General features: G+C 46.9%; 1 protein-coding gene across 5 annotated transcripts in view; it reads left to right on the top strand.

Annotated features, from left to right (window-relative positions):
* Nucleotides 1-794: 794 nt before the first annotated feature.
* The window catches only part of ICA1 (islet cell autoantigen 1), a 137569-nt gene continuing 128482 nt past the window's right edge, over nucleotides 795-9881 (top strand). For all 5 annotated transcript variants that reach the window (XM_037158874.2, XM_037158872.2, XM_037158873.2 and 2 more), the window contains exon 1: nucleotides 795-957. The gene's annotated coding sequence lies outside the window, so the exon portion shown is untranslated. The remainder of the gene's footprint in view (nucleotides 958-9881) is intronic.

The raw sequence follows: 9881 nt of genomic DNA, 5'->3' as shown, positions 1-9881 counted from the left end.
AGGGCTTGAGTCATAGCACAATGGGATTGCTTTTCAGTAGAGATGATTTGGGGAATTACGTATTCCAGCACTTTTCTTCCCACGATCACTACCGGCTGTCTAAAAACATGTGTTTTTTTTTTCCCTGATGACAAAAGATAAGATGAAATTACTATAAGCACCAATAACTCAAGTATAAAAGTGACCAAATGAGAATGAAAAAATCGTATACATACAGCCCCACCCCACCCCCGTGCGCGCGCTTACACATACACACACACACACACACACACACACACACACACACGGCCTTTTCCTTCAAGCCCAAACTTGATTCACAGGTACAGGCCTCTGTAACTTTTCTTGGCACTCTGGTCATGAAATCTCCTGTCCGCTAAAGCCACAAAAACCTGTAGTGGAAGCAGGTACCATACCCTGCTCAGGGCACAGGAACCCTTTGCTATGGCTCCCACCTGTCGGCCAGGTCATTGTGACGCAAAAGCTGTGGACACGTGGAACACCCTCGGGAGAGCAGGGGCGGGGTCTCCCGGGCGGCTGCTCCGAGAGCGGGATTCCCCAGGAGGTGGGCGTGGAGGAAAGACCCCCAGGGAGTGGAGAGAAGGAGACGCGCTCGCCCCATCCCGGACCCGCCCAAACAAAGTGAGGCCAAAGCCCCCTCCCCCATCCAGATCCCGAGGTTTTGCTGAGAGGGTTCTCGAAAAGGGAGGGGTAGAGAGAGAGAAGGCGGTGGCGGTGCCCGGACTGCCTGCGCCCGCTCGCCCCCGCCGCGGCGCTGCTCCGGGGCGCGCGCGGGGACCCGCGGGTTGCTATTCCGGCTGGCGGCCGCCACCGCAGGAAGGACGGGCTCCCGCGCTCCCCCGCCCCTTTCCCTCGCCTTCTGCTGACGCTGACGTCGGGAGAGGGAGCCGGAGGGACGCTCCGACCGCCGCCGGGAGCTCCTGGGGGCCGGGGCCCGAGGTACCTGCCCTCCGGGGCCGGGGTGGGGATGCACCGGGCGGGCTGCAGGCTGTAGCGGGAATCGCCCTGAAGCCAGGGCCATGGGGGCGCCAGCCTGGGACTGCCAGTTCTGCTCTCGGCGGGCGGCGGGGGACAGGCGGGTCGCCTCCTCCTGCCAGTGATCCCCGAGCGGGAACCTCGGAAGCCCCTTACCATCCCCCGCCTGCTCCCTCGGGCCTGAGAAGGTCTGGCAGATGCGCGCGCCCAGAGAGCGCGTCAGCCCTGGGGGAGCCGGAGGAAAGCGTTCCGGGCTCTGACCCATCTCTCTCCCCAGCGCCCAAGCACCGGGACCCACGCCATCCCACATCACCCACTCGTGCCTAGCCCCACAGCGGCTCCGGCTCCAGGACCTCAAGGTCCTTGCGACTGGAGCTGACTTGTTGACAAGTTCACCTGCCGCGGCGCGTGGTGTTTGCCTTTTCTCTTCACCCCAATTGCTCATCCTTGGCGGAGGTGGCAGGGAGCAGATGGGTACCTCTTTATAACCTCTAGTGCCTAGAGGCCCGAGCTCAGTTCCCTGGGAAGGAGGTGGTCACTAGCCTCGGACCTGATTGGAGCAAGAGCCCCTAAGCAGGCCAGATCGCTGCAAAACCTGACGCGCCCGTTTCCTTTGGGTGTTGCTGACGTCTCCTTTCCTGACCCGGGGCTATTGCAGCTCCTGCTTCCTCTAGAAACAAGCATATCCTGTTATTATGCCTGCTGTTATCCAGAACGCCTCCGCATTAATCTTTCACACCGTCTTTTTACCTGGAGTGCTCCCTTAGGCCCCTCAGCTTTTCTCCGGGGGGGGGGGGGGGGGCGGGGAAGGGAAGGTCTTAAAAGTACTGCGCCTTTCGCTAGCGATAACTGCCTGGCTGGGAGAGTCCTAGTTTAGAAAGAGAATCAGGTTTCCCTGTGTTTAGATAGCATGACAAACCAGCATTAGAAGGGTGCTGGGTGGCAGCCTCAGTAACTGAGGTCTGGTAACTTTATAAAAATGATCAGGGCCTGGGAAAATACAGCACCAGCTGGTTTGAGGATGATCTTGAATGTAGGAAGCAAGGTACATAGGGCATTAGCCACTGAGGCTCTATAAATTATGACTCACTGCAAACACGTTCGTGTCCAAACATTTCAGTGAAGTGTGTCCAGAGAAATCTCACATTGGTTCCTGTCCACATTTGGTTTAGATTTCCTGAGGCCGAAACCGTTCCCTGGGGGTTGGGAAGTGAAATGGGGAATACTTATTGGTTGGCATTAATGCTCCAGACTTAGTTTCTTAACTTCTTACCTTCTGTTTAAAATACCCACATTCTAAACATGCTTTTAAGTGGGTTTTCAAACGAGTTTCTCTTTAGGTTTTAGTTTTGAAACCTTGTGTGCAGAGTAAACCACAGGGGCAAAATCCGTTTGTAATCCTAAATAGTTCCATGGTCACTGGTTTTAGACCATCATGTGCCTATATATTTAATTGCAGGAGATGTGGCTTTCTAAATGCATTTTGTTTTGTATAGGAAAATAGTTGTACTATGTATATTAAAGATACAAGATCTTTAGAAAATGGCAGTGAAGCTATTGAGTACAAGTTACAATAGTAAAGAAACCTGAGGTTAAAAACACAGCCTGTGGATACTTCACCCATAGGTCATTAAATGCTAAAGACGCTGCATGGGAAGCCTAGACAGTCCATTTTATAGCTGCCTTCTCCACATTGGGTACACTTGAGTGTCCAGCTCACTGCTTTCTCCGAGCACCTTTATCTTGCTCTGAGAATTTCTCTCTCTCCACGTCAGCTATGTGGAAAATACAGAATGTTCTGTTACCCAAGGAAAAACCTTAAATATTGCTGTATCTTCCACATGTTTGCCTAAACAGTATGTGCTTTCAGATGCAGGCAGTGTTATCAGAGACAGGGAGGTGTGGCTACTGTGAAATGAATGAGAGGTCATGAACTCTAGGGTTACAGACCCCTCGTGCAGAAGAAGGTGGGGAAGCTAATACACGACATGGATCAGGAGGAGTTTTTCTTCTTTACCAGTTGAGCTTCATAGCTAGAAGCCCGGGTGGCAATGTATGAGATCAGTGCACTGGTCACGAGGGTAATTTTTATACTCTGTCTGCATGGTCAGATTTGTGGGAACCATGGACCTGTTTGCTATCTGCATGTTTTTATTCATCAGAGAACATAGATCACTAATTAATGAACTTCATTCCCAGCCTCACCTCTCTCTAGAATCTGCCTCAACAGAGCTTTACCCTCAGAGATTGATACAGGATAAACTTTTCCCCTGGCAAACTCCACACACACACACACACACACACACACACACACACACACAATCACATCTACTGGCATGGAGGATGTGCAGAGGGCACACAGGCCATGGATGCCAATGGAGCAGGGTTGGAAGCCCAGCCCCAACAGCGAACCAGACGTGTGCCCTTAAGCAAGTTGCTTAAGCTCTCTACACCATCCTTTCCATACCTACAGAGCAAGAATATACACCTTGTAGAGTTCTGGTGGGGAGGAGAGATAGTACATGTTGACCTTTAACAAATAGCCAGCTCTTTTTCCAGAAAAAAAAATTGGTTTATTCATGAACAGCAAAGAATTGCAATTCAGAACATGTGGTCTAGTGGCAAACCACTTGTTAGTCCAGAGAAACAAAAGAGAGGAATGCTCTTTTGTAGACTTGGAGGAAACTGAAAGCTGGAAGTATAGTGACTTTTCATGGGCTGAGTTATGGCAGTCTCTCAGTGGCTGGACTGTTATTGGGCAAGGAAGACTTTTTCTTCTGCCACTGAGGTGATAAACTAGTATCAGAGATGCACGGCGTGTCTCCTTCTGTTGGGGTCAGTGGAGTCATCCTGAATGGTATCTGTGAGAGTTTTCTAAATGAGGTTTCTGTTTATTTTTACACACATAGAAAATGCTTTGCATAGTAACTAGGACTCAAGTGGTAGCCATATTCTTTCGCGTGTTAAACATAGGTGCTATTCATATCTAAAAGATGCTACTCCTTTTCCCTCAGTGAGAAGGTAGGTGCTCCAATTTGGTTTTCAGTAGTTCAGGTGCTTTTGTACCAGTACTGAGTGAGAGTTTGGGCTTTCTAGAATACTTCAGAAGTTGGGGGATGCAATCTGTGGTCCAGAAAGAAAGCAAAGCTCATTTGTTCCCATGGAGAAAGATCTTCCACATCCCTGCCACTCAGGCGTGACCTGTAGACCGGCAGCAGTGGCTTCCCCTTGGGGCTTGCTAGACCTGCAGAATCTCAACCTGCCCCAGAGGCTCGCTGAATTTGAATCTGCATTTTAACAAGATCCCAGAGTGAGTCATGTGTACATTAAAGTTTGAGGAGCCTTGTTCTGACCTGGCATTTATCAAACTTTCCTGTCCAGTGGAATCCTTTGGGGGCTTGTTAAATGTGGATTCCCAGCCTGGCTTCTCCCATCTCCTGTTAATCCCTCAAGTGGCTCTGGCATCCAGAGCCCTTCCGTGTTCTTCAGGAAACACTGCACCAAATCTTTATCCATCAAGGCAGTCTAAAATGGGCCGGTCCTGTCTTTCCTTGACAATGGTGCATATTAAGGCCTTTTAAGGTAGGTAGGTATTATAATCATATCTGATAAAAAAATTAAGACCACCTCCCTGGTGTTCTGGATAATGCATGTGGTAGAAGTACCTTGAACCTCTGTAAATCCTGGTTGACCCTGCATTCACTACTTCAGCATCCAAATATATGTACTCTGTGTGTGTGTACATCATTTTAAATATTAATGAATCCAGAACAGGGATGACTGTACATGACAGGGCATTTAATGCATGCTTTTAAGCCTCCTTCTGTGTGGCTGTAGACCAGTTCCTTAGGATAACTGGTTTTCAGCTTCATCCATAAGATGAGAGTGATGTCTCCTTGGTAGTGTTGTCAGGCTAAGCGTAACATGCACGAAGCGTACAGCTCAGTGTCTGGAAGTGTTAGTTCCTCAACTAATGGTAACTACTTGGCCCAATGGAAACCTAGTGAGAGAGAATGAGTTTATGGGACTCTGAGGAAATGGCATTGCTCATGATGAGAAATCTCTTCTGCTAAGTCAGAGGACATCATTCACCAGGCCTTTGACCAAATCAGACATGTGAGGTCACTACTGAGTTTTCAGCAAACATTTGTTGGGTCTGTGCTGTGTGCCACACACTGGGCTGGTCCTGGGAATCCCAAGACAAGACCCCGGCCCTACCCTGCTTAGGAGGAGCATAGAGCCTGGTAAGGGAGCAATAGAGAAGTCAGCTGACAATCATGTTTCAGCAAAAACATAGAGGAATGAAGCCCAGGCCTGCCAGCCAGGTGGGAGAGAGAAGAGAGAAAACCTGAGAAGGCTCCTGGAAGAGGGGATCATTGAGCTGAGCCTTGAAGGACCAATAGGAATTTGGCAGGTGAAAACGGTTGGGAATGGAGAGGAGGAGTTCCCAACACAGCATCCAGGAGTATAAAGGGAGAGAATCCTGGAAAGTAGTCCTCATGTGCGTGTGTGTCTCTTATTAGCTGAGTGACCTTGGGCAAGTTTATCATCTGTGATTTGAGATGTGAAGTGTAATAATCAGGGTAAGCACAAGATTGATTTCAATTATTTGCTGAATAATAACTGTGGTGGTTGTGGTGGTGGAGGTCTTAGTGAAAAATACGGGAGTGGAATTGTCATTAGAATTAGAAAAATTAAAGAGGTCAATTTAGATAAATTGTAAAATACATGTATTCTAAAAATGGAAAATACATAAAACTAAAAGAAAGAGACAGAAAAAGCCAATGGAATGCAATACAATACGGTGCGGTGGGAAACACGGGGTGTATGTGCTCAGTGGCGGACTGCTGATCATATCGACAGCGGTGCATCGTTAACCCCGAGACTCTAGGTGCAGTGTGGAAAGGCCCTCTCAGTCTAGGTGGTGAGAGCACTTGCACAAGGAGTGACCGTAAAGTACTGCGGCTACTTTCCCAGAGCACACCTTAAAGATTTCTTCCCTTACTTACCATCATCTCTCATATCCTATTCTCTGTTCCCAGAATAGGGCATGGACACTAATACCTGAAACCTAAAGGTACTTAGGGGAAATCTAGCCTTCTCTGCGTGTTTCTCAGGGCGTGCATCCAAAGCCAGAGTCCAGGGAGCTAATTGTGGTAAATGGCCCCCCTCTCCTTATTGGGAGGAACCCTGATAGCCACCAGGAGTCCATCAGCAAGGTTTTGCTATGTGCAAGCACCGTTGTGGTAATGGATTTGGGACTAGCACAGAGCCTGAGCCTATGATTAGGAGAGGTTTGTTTGTTTGTTTGTTTGTTTGTTTGTTTTTAGAACTAGAGCCCATTATCCATCTCTTTCATCCAGTGGTGGAAAAGAGTGGATAAAAACAGCAGCTTGAGCGTCAAAAGCAGATCTGAATTTACTAGTTGTTGACTATGGCCAAACTACTTCATCTTTCTAAGCTTTTCTTTTTCTTTTTTGTAATAACTTTATTTTTCAATTACAGTTTCCATTCAGTATCATTTTGGGTTAGTTTCAGGTGTACAGCATAGTGCTTAGACAGCCATATACTTTACAAAGCTTCCCCCTGATACTTCAAGCACCCATCTAGTACCATACATACATATTACAATACTATTGATTTTTCTTCCTATGCTGTATCTTTCATTGACATGACTTTTTTTTATGACTACTAATTTGTATTTCTTAATTCCTTTACCTTTTCACCTTTTTTTTCTCACTTGCAAAAGAGGGTCTGTCCCCGTCCTAGTGGTGGTGTGGGCATGAGACAATGGGGTTAAGACTTCACACACGTGAAGTGCTCTGTAAATGGGAGCACATAGTTCCTGCCCTTTGTCCATCACATATTTACGAGAGGCCTGCTATTTCAGGTACTTGCTTGGTGTAAGGAGGCGAAGATGAACCAGTTAGGGGCCCTGTCTTCAGGGGACTTACAGTCTGGTGCAGGGGATGAAGATGTAATTAGCTCATTGCAGGAGAGTAATGAGAGTGCAGGATAACACCGGCACGGGGCAGTTAATTCTTACAGCGATGAAGGCAGGAGTGGAAGGCCCCTGAGCGGTGGCAGGGTGGATGTTGGGTGGGGGAAGGCTTCATGGAGGAGGTGACACTTGAGAAGAGATTCGCAGTAAGGCGTCAGTTGGCCAGCTGGATAAAAGAGGGGAAGGCATTTCAAGTGGAAGAAAACTTTGCAAGTGGCACAGCGTATAAAAGAAGACTAGCATTCTGAAATGACCAAAGGAATAGTTCTGTGTGAGGGATAGCAATGTATTTTTGGAAAGGGAGCCAGAATGTGAAGAGGCTTGGGTTTCTTGCTAAGAAGTTTGGAATTTTCTCTGGTGGGAGGGTGGTATAATTAGATTTGCATATTATAGTAATAGCTAAGACTGTGGTGTAAAAGATTGGAGTAAGCAGATACAGGGATAATGTTACCTCTGAAGGCCTAGACCAAGTCCTGGATGTGACTATAGAAAGGAGAGGGTGTAGCTAATAGCTTTTTAGGAGGTAGAATGGAGAGAACTTGGAGACTGGCTTCAAAAGATGAGAGAGAAGTCAAGTTTTCAACTTAGGCCACTCAGTGGGTTTCATGCTGGTAATTCACATACAGGCCGCAGGAAAAAAGATCAATGTGGGGATAGAGATAGAGGGAGATAAGTTTAGTTTTAGATGTGCTGAATTTGAAATACCTATGGGATATCTCGGTGAAGATTATAGTAAGGGAATGGAAATTTTATACCCTCTCCAGAGCATCCCATCTACCTTCCCACCTCCCTACTGTAATCTCTGGGGAGGTGTTTAATTCTGGAAGTCATTGGCAGACAGCTGTTGGTTGAAGCCACGGAAATGGATTAAATCACCTAGAGAGAGTAAGTGAAGTGTAATAGAAGACAATCAAGTTTGGAACGTTATAGATCACTGATATTTGAGATGTGGGTACAGAGGAAGAGGAGCTGACAAAGAAAATAGAAAAGCCAGCAAACGTGTAGACAGTGTTTCCCGAGAAATCAAGGAAGGGAAGCTCAGTTAGAGGTCAGGTGACCTCAGGTGAGCTGAGCACTCGAGCTGGGCGCAGACTGAGAAACTCTCTCTGGTACGGTGGGGAAGGGAACCGGACCCTGTGGGCTCAGAACTCTGCATAGTGGAGGATATAGATGGTAACTGGAGGAAGGAAGTAGTAGAAGAATGTGGGTTCAGGGCAGAAAGGGAGGTTGGTTAACTTGAAAGAGAAGGGATGATAGATGGACTAAAGGTGGAAAGGGGCAGGGTGAGGAGGTCTATCCCTTGTGGAGAGAAAGAAAGAAGTGAACAGCAGCAGTTATAGTTATGGAGCTGGAAAGTTCCAAAGGAGTGAGCAATGGTGCACGAGGAGTGGAAGCCGTGAAGGAAGGTGCCTGGCGCAATGCCAATGGCCATCATTCCCTGAAGATCACGGGGAGGGAGACTGGTCATCATCACCCTGCGGAGTTTTCTTCCACACGTTCATTCCTGTGTGTTGCCCTGGGCATCTCTGTGAAGTGGGTAAACTTTGCCATGGTGCCAAACCACTCCCCCTTTCTGCTTCCTGCTTCTCGCTGCACTCCTGACCCGAGCTCTGTGCCTTTGAGTTACTTCCTACTTATTCTGTGTGCCCTGCCAGGTGTAAGCCCCACGGCCCTGTCTTTCCTGATCCCCTGTTCACTGCAGCAGGCTGCTATTTAATCCCGTAAGGTTCTTTCCTAAGAAAGTGGAGAGAACCTGGAAAAGGGATCTTTTATGAGTTCTCACATAACACCAACTGATGACCCAGTAGCGATAGACAAGTTGGCCTTGTCAGTGGGGTGCAGGAAAATACAGTGCTTTCTCTTGTTGCCTGCTTCCCCCTGCTGCTGACTTTTATTCTAACATCCTCTTTTTGCTTCTCCCTCCCCTGCCTTGGCTGCCCTCATCCCCTTGCTCTTAAGCCAGCCCAAACTCAAACATGATTTAGGGACTCCAACTTTACCAAGGAAGTCCTTGAGTCCACGCCATTTCCAGAGCAAGGAGCTTTGTACAACATAGACATTGGATAAACCTCACATTGGTGCCTGTGTGCTTCAAGAATTTAATACCAATGAAAAAGGCTATGTGCCGAGGGAAATTTTCCTCAATCCCAGGCCTCAGGTCCCAACTCTTTGAAGGGAGATTAGACTAAATGATCTATAAATTCTCTCCAAGCTCTGAATGATCCTGTGGAGGCATAAAGAAATCATTTGATCATCTCATTAAGATGCTGTATTATGAATTTAATCTTAAAGAAGAAGACCCTTGTAAACATTAGTGTCTCCCTAATTGGTCTGATTGTTGACATTATGCTAATATGGAATCTCACAGAGTTGTGGTCACTGTATTCATGTACTTTTCTTTCATCACACCTGTAATATTGTTAACCATACATTTATTTCTGTACATTTCCATATAAATTCTATAATATAATTTATATATTTTGTACTTGTAGGTATATATATTTCTATTGAAATTATTGGAGTGACATTGGTTAATACGATGATGTTGGTTTCGGGTGTACAGTTCTGAAATACATCATCTGCATATCGTATTGTGTGTTCACCACCCCAAGTCAAGTCTCCTTCCATCACCATCTATCTCCTCTTTACCCTCCTCTACCTCCCCACTACCCTTCCCTTCCCTCTGGTAATCATCATACTGTTGTCTGTGTCTATGAGTTTTTTGTTTAATTTTAAATTTTTCTCTTTTTTTCGTTTTTTGCTTAATCCCTCACCTTTTTCATACAACCCCACAACCCCCTCCCCTCTGACAGCTTTCAGTCTGTTCTCTGCATCTATGAATTTGTTTTGTTATTTTGTTTTGTTCATTAGATTCCACATATAAGTG

This window comes from Artibeus jamaicensis, unplaced genomic scaffold, assembly GCF_021234435.1.
Source record: "Artibeus jamaicensis isolate MK-2021 breed Jamaican fruit bat unplaced genomic scaffold, CSHL_Jam_final contig_923, whole genome shotgun sequence".
In the NCBI taxonomy this organism is placed as follows: Eukaryota; Metazoa; Chordata; class Mammalia; order Chiroptera; family Phyllostomidae; genus Artibeus; species Artibeus jamaicensis.
Note: the sequence above shows the minus strand (reverse complement) of the source record. Positions and strands in the feature narration are given on the sequence as shown.